Genomic DNA, 14,227 nt, shown 5'->3' with positions numbered 1-14,227 from the left:
TCATGTATTTACATAAAAATGTCTTATTATTTAATATTTTATCATTCTATGATAGTGTTTAAAATTTCACAACTGTAAATATATATATATATGTATATATATTTACCATAGGACAGGATGTCCGATGTCCTGGACGACAAAAACGTCTCTTTGTTTACGATGATAATATTGATATTTCAGTGACTTATGTTTATTTTCGGTGAGGTGAAGTGATTTCCAACAGGTTGGTAGATGGTAGTGTTGAGGAGCCATCACTGACTGAAACAATAAATATTCCCACAGATCATGTATTTCAAAGAAACTCCACTGAGCCAAAAAAAAAAAAAAAAGAAAGAAGAAGATGATCAATTAAAGTTAAAATTTTAGAGAATGTCCAGGGGTCAACTCAGAACTGTCAAGTCCGTCTGTCATTATGGAACACACGCGGTCAAATCCGTCAGTTGTACAGTAACAAGTACATTAAAGGTGAAGTGAAATGGTAGATTCATTAATTTATTAATTATATTTTGCAGTATTTCAAGTGTTCAAATATGTGTTGAAGTATATTTCTCCCTAATACTGTTGTTTTGACTGGCAAATACTGAGAAAAAACATAATCAATAACTAAAAGAAAAAGTTTTTTTTTTCTCAATCAAGTCTGGACGACTTGTTTTTAGGTGGCTTTCGATGTCACTCTAAATCTTTAAAAAAAAAATCTGATTCTAATTCCTATTCCAAAGTAAGAAAGAATGACATTGTTAGTTTAACAGACAGTCAACTCGGCAATTTGTCATCAAACAACATTTGCGATACAGACAAGAATGTTCCACGGTGGGAAACTGAGTGTCCGACTCTACAGAGAACTCTGTGAAATTACAAACCTAACAGTTTAGTTCTGTGTTTCACTGACGACTGCCTCCGTCACTCCTTGGCTTTCTGGATTGATGCACATGTCACTTTGTGTAAGGGTGTGGCTCCGGCCTCCTTTCTCAGATGGTAGCCTCTCCTAACTTGTACCAGCTGCAAAAAACCTGGGATTTGAGCCAGAGCTTTGACCACAAACTGTAAAGATGTTCATAATAACGGTCTGTGAAAAAACGTGAAAGGTGAAACGTTGAGATAATTCACGATGGATTTCTTATCGGCTACGTGATCGTGAACAGAAGAGTCTTAGTTTTTCGTAGAATGTTGTCGTTGTTTTTGTTTGACACCAGGATCACACTGCAACAAAAACGTGAAAGCTGGACTTCCTTTTTCTAAATGAAACTATTGGAGTAATTAAGTAAGGTTAAGAAGAACTGCAGACAGGGTGGAGCGGGTGGAGACGAGGATCAGGATGACGTGTGACTAAAGGATAGCGCTAAATGCTAAAGGAGGGCAGAGCCACTAGCATGGTTTGGTTCAGAGGCAGCGTTTGAATGAGACGTCGCAGAGTTGAAGGTGGTGAAGAAGAAAGACGTTAAGGTTGACGGGAAGATGTAGCCTAGTGGAAGGACGCTGCAGGTGCGGCCGCAGGTTGTAGTTGAAGTTGGTTGGTTTAACTTAACAACCGAACGATGACAGGCAGACAGAGGAGACGGAGGCATGGAAGAAATATTAAGAACACAATTTTTTTATTTTGGTTAAAACGGGTGTTAAAATTCAACCATCAATGTTTTAACCACGTTCTTACATCAAACAAAGCTGAAACGTTTGGGTGCCAACACTGAGGGGAAAACTTCTGAAATACTCAAGTGATAGAGACACCGGTTGTTGATTTTTTTTTATGAGAACCATTCCTCTCCTTGCTTATTGATCCTACAATTTTCAGGGACAAAAAAGAAGCTGAAGCAGTGATTCCTGACTTGTGTTTCCACCCACTGTTTGTGTGTAGGAGCCGGCGCTGGAGGAGGTGGGATACCTCAGAGGAAAATAAATAATAATAAAACAAAGAGGGCGACGGACAGAGAAGCCGCTGTACAGTTAGAAACCAACGACAAAGAGGGCGACGGACAGAGAAGCCGGTGTACAGTTAGAAACCAACGCTGATGTTCTCAAATGACTGAAACCTGTGCTACACGCAGCCTCGGCCCTTATTAGACATACATTAACTCATGACAGCTGCAGGGAGAGAGTTGGCCACCAGGGCGGTGGCTTTTTATTTTAGTTTGAGCATCTGTTCAAGCCTGGTGATAAAAGTTCAAATTCAGGGGTTTAAAGCCCCTTTAATTACCCTAAACACTGTCTGAAGTCGTTGACTCTTCGCCAGACTTCGTAAAAGTATGATGGAATGGATCTAAAGTTCCAAAAAAGTTGATAAATCACTGTTTCATTCAAGCATGTGCACAGTTTAAGATGACCAGAAGCTAATACTTTGTACTATTACATTTTCCATCCCTGGGCTGACACAGTTTAGTGACAAAGTCAAATTTCCTGGACTATAAGTCGCACTATTTTTCATCCTTTGGCTGGGTTGGCGACTTATACTCAGGTGCGACTTGTATATTAAAATATATAATTTCACATGTTCGTTTTGTTCACATTGACAACCACTAGAGGGCACTCTAGGCTTATGTACCAGTATCTGCTATTCCTGTACCACTAGAAATTTACATGTTCGTTTTATTCACACTGACAGCCGCTAGAGGGCACTGGTGCGACTTATACTCCGGAGCGACTTATAATCTGGAAAATACAGTACTATAAAATATATTATCTGAAAAGACATTTTGTGGGCTGGACACTGGAATCAGGAATGATCAGATGGTTTGGCGGCCTGGATTCGGCCCACGGGTCACCAGTTGTTAGTTAAAGATGTTTCAAAAAAAGTTCAGTAACTGTTACACAACACAGTTAAAGTGTTTTTGAATACATGGTAAATACATAATCAACTCCATCCTCCAACTGGATCAGTTCTAAATGTGGAAGTCCTTCAGTGTCTTTAATGGGAAAATGAGGTCCCAGTGTGACTCTGCATGAACGCTGTATTTCCAATAATATTAGCATGCGTTATGCACAATGTCAATGTGACAGAACACATCACGTCAGCCTCAGAGCTCTGAGTGTGTGTCACGCCGTGATGGATCGGACAGTCTGAGCAGAGATGCTGTTAAAGCAATAATGTGACACTGAGGTTCAATCAGCTGCTTTTCAATGGCCTGGACGGCACTTAGTGGGAAGAGCAGTGAAATAATCAAAAGATATTTTAGCATCATGTGAACTACGGACAGTATTGTTGTTTGATTTTTTTTGGTTTTTAATATGGAACGCAGGAAAGGAAAGTGCTCCTAAGAGCCCCTAATGGCAATGATTTTTTTTTTTTATGTAATTGAACGAGTCTCTGACATATTGTCATTGCTGACTGTGCTGGGTTTACACACAGCATAAAACGCAACAGGCTTTTTTTACTGAAAAAAACAACAACTTCATTCCCAAATGATTTAACGACTGATGAAGTGTATGTCGACTGAAGACGGGAATAATGGAAGACAAATGATTCAGTTTTTCATGCTGTAAATCTTCCACTAAATTACATATAAAGTTTGGGAAATTTTGAATCAATCAAAGTTCTGTGCTACTTGTGCTACTTCTATGCTAGCTTCATGGCGTAGCCTTTTGGTGCCAACCCAACGGGTGGGCTCAAGACATGGATGAGGGCATTCAAACTGTCTCCTCAGCACCCTCTGCAGGTCAGAAAAGGTAAAATGGAATTGCAGATATTTTCTGCCAACAGTAATCTAAACAGTTAGAATCACAATTGCATGGGGATTTTTCATCCAGATAATGCATTTATTTATTGAATTTATTATCTGTTTTAATTTATTTAGCAAATCCTCTTTAGCGGAAATATTGACATAAATGTGCAGCATGGGAGATTCTACTCCTTCATAACACAATCAAGGTTGTTTTATTTATGATGTAGCTATATGTCCTTCCGTGCTTCAACCCCCCCACCCCCCCCCCCCCCCCCATCCCCTTGCCCCGTATAAACACATGCAGTTGAATACATTATTATTTCTGATAACTGGAACACAGGCTGTTGAGTGCATGTTGCAATATGCTCTGGTGACCCTACGACCTCGCACAGGTTTTCTTGGATGAGTTCTCGGAAATCCCAGGTGTCACTGCAGCTGTGTGTTAATGATAACAAGCAGCAGGTAGAGCTGTAGAAAGGAACATCCAGTCCCTGTGAACAGCCACTGGTGGCTTAGTGAAATGCATATATGCAGCATTTACCTTCATACAGTAGGTGTCAGGGATCAGCACTGTGGACTGGGATAAATGTTAAGGCTTTACCTAAGGCCCTGTTTAGGCCGAGAAAAATACTGAATTCAATGGCAATGATTAGAGACCCTCAGGTCTTACAGCCCACGTGAATTTTGGACGTTGAGTAGAAAAATAACGAGCATATAAATTTTCAGTGGTACACATGCCTAGAGTGCCCTCTAGTGGCTGAAAATAACAAACATGAAATTATATATTTTAATATAAATCGCAAACCCAAAGATGAAAAAAATGGTGCGACTTATAGTCCGGAAAATACGTTATATTCCCAAACGCTTTCATCCACATTTTTCCCATCTGTGATGCTCAGTTTACATCCATCATCATTAGATCTACAGAACATGAATGAATCTCTGCCATGTCATTTAGATGAATCAGCCATTTACAGGGTGTTCCTAATGAAGAGTCCAGGGATAGAACCCCGAGCCTCCATTTGATTTCATGAACTCATGTCAGATGATACAGTGCACTCCTCCCTACGCTGTGATTTAGTCCCATTTAAGTACTGTGATCTAAGCTGTGCTTTAGCAGAGCTGTTTATGAGACACATTATGACAGAAGGTCAATATCAGAGGATCAATGCTGTGCTGATGGTCAATGGTAAAATCCTAAGCCTTATGAAAATGTGAATAGTGTCAATATATTCTCAGTGTAATGGACCGGTGCTTTTAGAAAATGTCAATAATTTCTGTAATTATAGATCACATACAGGTCAATGGGAAGTCAGTTGTTCTATCGTTAACGAGGCTAACAGCACGGCACAGATTCACTGTCAACAAACCGTATTTTCTGGACTATAAAATATGTTTTTTCACTAAGGAAAAAAAATTTATATAATTTGTTTCGTTGTATAAGTCGCACTGGTGCCCTCTAGTAGCTCTCAGGTCTTACAGCCCACGTGATTTTTGGACGTTGAGTAGAAAAATAACAATTTTAATTATATATTTTAATATATAAGTCGCACCTGAGCATAAGTCGCAAACCCAGCCAAAGGATGAGCAAAAGGTGTGACTTATAGTCCAGAAAATTCGAAAAAGTCAACGCGCAAACCCAGCCAAAGGATGAACGAAATGTGCGACTTATGGTCCGGAAAATACGATAGTCCTAAAAAGTCAACGTGTGAACTATTGCTTGTAAGCCTCGTCCAGAGAAACTATTGCTTAAGCAGTGGTGCAGTGTGTCAGCCTCGCCCAGAGAAACAATCACCAGTGTTAAAAAATCTTTGTCAACATCAACAGAAGTTAGTGTTTGTTCCCCCTAAACCTGCCTACTGTCCTTACTGTTGGGCAAGGCAGCTAAAACACAACTGTAAATACAATAAGGGAGGATCACATGACTTGCCTGATGCTAATGCTATAGCAAACAAACAAGCTAACACAGGCTTTAGCTCCTGCCCTTTATCTTCTAAAGTTTACAGGGTAACCTTTCAAATTAAAAGCATGAATTACCTCTTTGATATCCTGTAGACTACCAAAGTAATTGCTTTAAGGATGTATGTGTTTGACAAGTGGGATGATTAATAAATAACACAATCAGAGCCATTTCAAATCCTGACCGATATCCAAGCAAGAACGATTCACGTATTTCAAACCATTTTTCTTCACGAGAATACTTAAGAAAATAAATAGCCCCACAGATGGTGGTGTAACTGCTACTCTGATGGCCAAGACGTTGTTTGAATGTTTGTGTGTGTGTGTGTGCGTGTGTGTGTGTGTGTGTGCACCTATTTGCTGCAATCTAATCACTGGGAACAGAGAAGGCAATTTGTTCAGTCAGAACCACTGTGGTGGTGATAAGCTGGTCCCCCCTTGACTCTCCCTCTCTCTCTCCCTCTCTCTCCCTCTCTCTCTCTCTCTCTCTCTCTCTGGCTGTCTGTTAGCTTCTCTGTATTTAGACGCTGCATCTTTTCACACCCACGTTGTAAGCAGCTCTGAAGCTACTGTAGAGTTTGATTATAAGACCGTAGGGAAAACAAGGAAACATTTCACTGAAACACCAGTCGATTTGAATGTTTTCATCAAATTCATTAGCGTCAGATCAACATTGGGAGAATGTGACGACGAACACAATGAAACATGGCGTCAACCCAAACGTGGCCCTTGTTACAGGAAACAGCGTCTATTTGTCAGTACACGTGGCGTCCACTTGTCACCGCCGACTCCCATCATGCCTTCCTTTGTCTTCTTCTTATAGTCTAAGATTTGGCACCACAGAAGAAGAACAAGAGCCCACGACGTGACTCAGTATATACAAAACTGCAGTTTCTCTTCCTCTGATGAACCTCAGTTGAACTTGTTTGAACGGCTCATTTGTCAGACAGACACAGCAGCAGCTTTCAAACATCCCAAAGAAAAGTTGAAATAAAGCAGTGTAGGAAAAAGGGGAATTATAAGGAATTATTATGATTCCTGTGTAAAATAAGACGCTTCACACTCCATTAAGTCCGGCCTCGGAAACGTAGTCAGAAAAGTTGCGATGTAGACTACTGCAGTACTTTAAATATATGTACGTATCTTGACTAGGAAGTGGACAGAGTTTAATTACTACTTTGTGGAGTTGAACCTCTTCTTAAACACTCGTGCTCCATGTTGGCCGTTGTCGACTACTGCAGTACTTTAAATATATTTACGTATCTTGTGCTATAACTCACAGCACCAGACTAATCAACTGTCATTCAGAGTCCAGCCATTGTTTCCATTCTATCTCTCCACTGTTCTTTGTTGAGAGCATCCTTCAACCATTCACATGACAGTTTGGATCAGGTCCCTCTGGACCAGTATGGAGGTCGATACGGATTCTGATGACATCATCGAACCATCCCTGGTTATGAGTTAAAATGATTCTCATTTCTGACGGAGAATATTTTCCAATCTTCCTTCCACAGAATTGAAGAATCCTGGTTCACTTTGTGATATTTATAAGGTTGAGTCCGACACAGAAATTCACTCTGATGTTGCAGAACAAGAAAAAAAGTTTGTTTCTGCTGAAGAGACACATCTGAACCAGACTAGATCCTGCTGAGTCAGGATTCTGCGTCAGAATCAACCAAACCTGCGCCAAAGACTCAGAGGACAGTTGACAATCTACTGCCAGACTAAAGGACATCGTCATCGGCGCTCGTGTCCAACAGCTGCGTTCCATTCATCCTAACTAAAATAAAACTCATTCCATTTTGGAAGGAGCTCCGCGTTTACAACGATCGTTTTCACCTGTGAATGGAATAAAGTCTCCAGATAAGACGAACGTCTTCAGCGGCGGCGGCGCTCTGCTGAGGGGGACGTCTCACAGGCCACATTAAGAATTAAACAGCATGTCTTCCATCATTATCTGAACATCATGTCTGGTGTCTTTTATAGACTCCTCTGATCATTTGTCAAGCCGTGAGAGTGACTGATGATACGAGCCGCGGTAAAGCACTGGCCCTGCTGTTTCACAGGAGACAGGAAGAGGGAGGAGAGGAGGAGGAGATGAGTCCACTTGTCACCGCCGACTCCCATCATGCCTTCCTTTGTCTTCTTCTTATAGTCTAAGATTTGGCACCACAGAAGAAGAACAAGAGCCCACGACGTGACTCAGTATATACAAAACTGCAGTTTCTCTTCCTCTGATGAACCTCAGTTGAACTTGTTTGAACGGCTCATTTGTCAGACAGACACAGCAGCAGCTTTCAAACATCCCAAAGAAAAGTTGAAATAAAGCAGTGTAGGAAAAAGGGGAATTATAAGGAATTATTCCGATTCCTGTGTAAAATAAGACGCTTCACACTCCAATAGGTCCGGCCTCGGAAACGTAGTCAGAAAAGTTGCGATGTAGACTACTGCAGTACTTTAAATATATTTACGTATCTTGTGCTATAACTCACAGCACCAGACTAATCAACTGTCATTCAGAGTCCAGCCATTGTTTCCATTCTATCTCTCCACTGTTCTTTGTTGAGAGCATCCTTCAACCATTCACATGACAGTTTGGATCAGGTCCCTCTGGACCAGTATGGAGGTCGATACGGATTCTGATGACATCATCGAACCATCCCTGGTTATGAGTTAAAATGATTCTCATTTCTGACGGAGAATATTTTCCAATCTTCCTTCCACAGAATTGAAGAATCCTGGTTCACTTTGTGATATTTATAAGGTTGAGTCCGACACAGAAATTCACTCTGATGTTGCAGAACAAGAAAAAAAGTTTGTTTCTGCTGAAGAGACACATCTGAACCAGACTAGATCCTGCTGAGTCAGGATTCTGCGTCAGAATCAACCAAACCTGCGCCAAAGACTCAGAGGACAGTTGACAATCTACTGCCAGACTAAAGGACATCGTCATCGGCGCTCGTGTCCAACAGCTGCGTTCCATTCATCGTAACTAAAATAAAACTCATTCCATTTTGGAAGGAGCTCCGCGTTTACAACGATCGTTTTCACCTGTGAATGGAATAAAGTCTCCAGATAAGACGAACGTCTTCAGCGGCGGCGGCGCTCTGCTGAGGGGGACGTCTCACAGGCCACATTAAGAATTAAACAGCATGTCTTCCATCATTATCTGAACATCATGTCTGGTGTCTTTTATAGACTCCTCTGATCATTTGTCAAGCCGTGAGAGTGACTGATGATACGAGCCGCGGTAAAGCACTGGCCCTGCTGTTTCACAGGAGACAGGAAGAGGGAGGAGAGGAGGAGGAGATGACAAGCTGCTCAGGCTCAGGCTCAGTTTATAGGTACCACAGTCAGGGCAGATAATTAGGCTGAAAAAAAAAAGAAAAAAATCTATTGTCATGATTGGATGTTGAATGAATATTGACGTACGCAGAGGATGTTTTCCAACCGTAAAAAAAAAATCTTTAACTTTATTCTGAAAATGGATAGTGTTCAATTCTAGTGGTTTCAGTCTCTCTGCTGCCTCCGGAGAAGATGCTCAGGGATGATGTGCAAAATCGTGAAGCGTTCCTCCTTTTTGCGAAGCATTGGTGCTTCAGCGGTGGATTCTGGCCTGTTCGCAGGAGGGCAAAGGTTCGATTCCCAGCCATTGCAACTCATTACAGGGGCAGCGGTGGCTTGGTGGTTGAGGAGGTGGACTTGTACCAAAGTTAGCATTGAGGTGCTCTGAGCATGACACGCTGCTCCCTGGGTCGCTTTAGCTGCCCCCTGCTGACCTTGGGGTAAAATGCAGAGGTCACGTCATGAGGGGAGACGCCCTCATTGGCATAGAGTAGGACCATGTGGTACAAAACCCACATGTTCTGGACTCCCAAGATTTTAAAACTTCAAATGCACCAAAGTATTATTCTCCACAACTTCCCGTCTCAGACACCTCTCTGGTTCCGTGGCTCCAGATTCTCCAGGATATTAGCAGCACTTAAAGGTTCCCTTTTCTGTGAATTAAGACCCAATCTATAGATATGAAGTCAAATCAAGCAGCAGCTCTGCTGAGTACTTTACTGGCAGTGAAGCTCATCAAATTCTTACTGGAAGGAAAGAAACGAAAAATGGAATAAAACAACCTTTAGAGTAGACGTCAGACAGAAACCACTGAAGGTTCCCTTGGAGAACTCTGGCTGAGAGTAACAGAGAGGGAACAGAGACACGAGGTGACCTGAGGATGGAGAGGGAACAATAAAGGCAGCAGAGAGTGAGGTAAGGTGACTTTTTAAATGGAGTGAAACTGATTTAGGGATTTGAATATTCCGGCGGCCCGTGAACTGCGCTGAAATGCGTGGCTGTTACGGGGACGACGGTGGTAATTATGTTTTTAGAGCCACATTGATTATCTGGCAGTCACACCCCAGAGCTGTGCTGCTGACACACAAACTGCCACAGATTGAAGGAGGTGCTTTCATTATTGATGAAGCGGAGAGGAGAGTCTGCCGAAACACAGACGTCACAGCCATTCAGTAAATGGACTCACATCCTCCTGACTTTTTCTGAATGGCGTGAAGACCAAACAAACCCCTGATCCCCCGACCCCCCCCCCCCCAAAAAAAAAAAAAAAAAAAATCATAAAGGCCTGTGACATCATGCCTCTGAGCAGGAACCATAACTTGTAGCTGCAAGAAAGTCTAGATCACTGCTGTGAGATTTAGTTTTGCAATATTATCCATTTTCTTGGTATAAACCAGAAGGAATGTAATTTTTTTACCCGAAATATTTGGTAGTTATTGAAGATTGGAGACAAATTGCTGCATAGTTTAGTGACTGCGTTAAACAACGATGTCTCGTCACGTCTGCCATGATGTTTCAGTAAAAAACAGACCGAGGAGGCTCAGTGCTGGACAGCTGTCCCTCAGTGTGTTTCCTCCTGCTGAGAACAACAAGGATGGCTGATGGAATGCTTACGTGGGTGCATAGTGGTTGCCATGGTTACCCCTGACGAGTGCTCTTTCATTTATCCTGCTCTAGTGCAAGCAAAGAATAACTCCTGGTTGTTGTTGTGTTTTGTGTGAGAGGGCACTCACATGCTCGCCCCGCACTCCACACCTCTGATGTTCAAATCAGGTGTTTGCCAGAATTTAACATGATTTAACGTGATGTCTAACAGAGAGCGTGTTCATGTGTTCTCCTCTCACGGTGCAGCCACGGAAAAACAACAGGACAGAGAATGTGTTAAAACACATGAAATGACTTTTCCTTTTCCGAGACAGATCGAATTTGCAGGTCGGTCGGAGCGGCGAACATATAAAGATATCACCTCCTAAAGATTCAAGATCAGTGTAGAACTTTGTGAAAATCCCTGTTAGTCAAAAATATTCTGCCTTTTCAAAACAGATTTTGTACATAAAGGCTATAATGATACTAAAACCAGTGAGTACCATATTTTCCAGACTATAAGTCGCTCCAGATCCAGAGGTCGCACAAGCCAGAAAATGCATCATGAAGAAGAAAAAACACGTTGCACAATTGCCCTCTAGAGTCGCAAGTCTAGAGTGCCCTCTAGTGGCTGAATCCTTATTCCTCATTCACATGTACTCCACATGTTTAGGATTTCTTTCTATTGGAGTCTTTTGGATAATTATATAATTTAATATATAAGTCGCAACTGAGTACAAATTGCATCCACATCGTCAGCCACCGGCACGTGATTCTCTGAATCCTTTGTAAACGATCTGTTCGGCGTTAGCGTTGTGGGTTTGGAAGCAATCACTACGTTTGGTTCAAACATGTCAGGCGTTTGTCACCATCTTGTTTGGAATAGGACTGGGTTTGACCTCATTTGTAGATGAAGAAAGACAGTGGTGTGTGTGATCCAAGGAGAGGACAGAGAGACAAAACCACGCAGCTGCACTACAGAGACGCTGCTGCTGCTGCTGCTGCTGCTGCTGCTGCTGCTGCTGCTGCTGCTGCTGCCCTCGTCCTTTCTCACACTCATTTCACCAAGCTTTGTGCTGTGTCAAAATGCCCAAAAGAATCATCTAACCTCCATGATGTTGCTTTGTGCTATTGGAACAAATCCTGCATGTGAGAGTAAAAAAAAAACACGATGCTGCTGCTGCTGCTACCATCACCTCCCTACACTCCCCCCCCTCTGTCTAATTTCAAGTCTTTTAATTATTAATTAAGATTAATACTCTTAGCTCTCAGCATCTTGTTCTTTTAGTATCTTCATCTTCAAAAAAAAAGTGTTTTGAAGTGAATCAGTGTAGAAAAAGACTCCACCGTAAAGTCTTTATCTGTTCCTGCAGAATTTCCAGAAAAAGTCACCATTTTTCAGCAGGGAGTGAAAATAAAGTGTCAGCTGTGCAAGAGGGGACTTGCTGCTGTCAGTGCAGTAACTGTAACAAGTCAGTGTAAGGCAGAGAGAGAGATGGAGGCAGAGCAAAGACGTCAGACATGAGGAAAATCAGAGTGATTAAATGTCAGGTTTTCACCTCACAGTGGATTTTCCCACATTCAGTCTTTTACTCCTTTTAATGTGGATAACACAGAGTTCTGTAAATATGTTTTATCAGTGTATGTTCTACAACAATAGTCCTATCTACAAAATGTGGTGATGCAGAAAAAAAACAACAACAGGGGACCACGTCCTGTGTATGAGTCCGAGAGTACGTACTGTATCTAATCAGTCTCTCCAGAGGTTCCTGTGGTCCAGCATCAAACTTTAGAAATTCCTGAAATTGACTTTTACTGGAATACAAAACGAGGACTCGCACCGAAAACATCGATACTCAAGGACATAACCCCCCCCCCATGTCCTCAGTGGTGTTCAGTCCAAGCACTTGTTTGTCTCTTACTGACCAACACTCTCACAGAAACTTCCAGACTCTCTCTCTCTCTCTCTCTCTCTGCCACACACACACACACACACACACACACTCCCATTTGTCCACCTTTTAAGTAAGCGCTGCTTCATAAATATTTAGTACGGTTGAAACTAAAAATGCCAATCAATTCAAGCCTTTCACACTCAACACCAACGCCAGCGTTTAACCACAACCACTGCTTTTGGAGCGATTTCTTCGTCTCTCCTGTTTATTTAACCACTTTTCTCTCTCGTCTTCCTTTCTCTGGGGTAACGATCTCTCACTGCTCCGTTCTCTTACTGCCGGGGTCGTACGCCCGCCTAATTGTAAGCAGTGTGTGATAGCTGTAGTCGGTCGGAGCAGCTAGTTGGGCCCTGGAGGCCTCTCTTTCTCTTAATGACAGGTCGGCGCTCTGAATGCATGAATTCATTAGAGGGGGGAGAGAGAGAGGGAGAGAGAGGGAGAGAGAGGGAGAGTGGGGGAGAGAGAGGGAGAGTGGGGGAGAGGTGAGGTGGGGGGGGCTTGACTCCACTGAGAGAAAGTTGGTAAAGGATTCGTCAAGGACGAGCGTGGAATAATGCAAGCACAAATCTAAAAGTCGTGCAGGCAGAACGGAAATCCGAGTTTCGGACTAACATATACTTTCAATATCCAGGAGGAGGCAGCACAACTTTAAATACTGCAGTATTTGTTTTACATTGAATTTAATGGATTGTCCAGTAGTTAGACAGACTGTGTCAGTAAGACAGACTTAGTTAAACAGAATTAGTTTGATAGACTTAGTTAGTCAGACTTAGTCAGACTTAGTCAGACAGATGTAGACAGACTTAGTTTGATAGACATAGTTAGACAGACGTAGTTAGACAGAATTAGTTTGATAGACTTAGTTAGTCAGACTTAGTCAGACTTAGTCAGACAGATGTAGACAGACTTCCTTGGAAAGGTTCAGGCCGACTTCATTAGACAGACGTAGTTAGACAGAGTTAGACAGACGTAGTTAGGAAGACTTAGTAGGACAGTGCACCAAACTGTTTTTCTTTTTTGTCTTTATGGAACTCTAGCTCTTATATATCTGAATAAAAACCTTGTAAACGCAGGAGTTGGTGTAAATTCGATCAAATGTCTCTTTTCTTTCTACTGTTCTACTGTAGTTGATCGTCATTGTAAATGTATCGAGACAAATTACTAGAAAGTATGTAAGGATAGTCGGATAGGTAAGTAGTCAGATATGAAAATTGCTAGACAGACAGACATAGTTGGTCAGACTTAGTTAAACAAGTACAATAGAAATAGGTAAAGAGTTGCTCAGGTTGGTACATAGTCATTTAATGTAGACTGAAAGTCAGACAAGTAAATAGTCAGAAAGAAAGTATCAAAGGTAAAACCCGTCTGATACTGTAAACTGTACGTGAATATTCAGAACATCACACAGACAGAAGGACACACAGATACTTCAGTTTTTGTCTCTGTATAAAACCACCTGTAATCTGGTGTCCTGGTCCTTTTGTTCTTTTTTTCCCCTCCTTCTTCAGCAGCTCCCCCCCCCCCCCCCCCCCTCCTCACCTCCATCTCTCTGGCTATTACACTTTGGAGGCAGAGTGCGTAGGAGGCTGCTGTTATGTTGCAGCTCCTTCTCTGTCCTGGCAGGCAAACATTGATGGTTTGTGTGGGTGAGAAAGGTCTGACTCTTCACTCTTCACACACTGCCAAGATCAGGAAGGAAAGGGAACGAAGGGGGGAGGGAGGGCTGGGGGT

The 14,227-nt window shown here is 42.2% G+C and overlaps 1 protein-coding gene across 1 annotated transcript in view; it reads left to right on the top strand.

The window, feature by feature from the left end:
• LOC103379855 (NT-3 growth factor receptor-like) overlaps positions 1–14,227 on the top strand; it is a 39,819-nt gene that overhangs the window by 910 nt on the left and 24,682 nt on the right. The gene's annotated exons all lie outside the window — the stretch shown is intronic.

Source organism: Cynoglossus semilaevis, chromosome 6 (assembly GCF_000523025.1).
Source record: "Cynoglossus semilaevis isolate Cse_v1.0 chromosome 6, Cse_v1.0, whole genome shotgun sequence".
In the NCBI taxonomy this organism is placed as follows: Eukaryota; Metazoa; Chordata; class Actinopteri; order Pleuronectiformes; family Cynoglossidae; genus Cynoglossus; species Cynoglossus semilaevis.
This window is presented reverse-complemented; position numbering and strand designations above follow the sequence as displayed.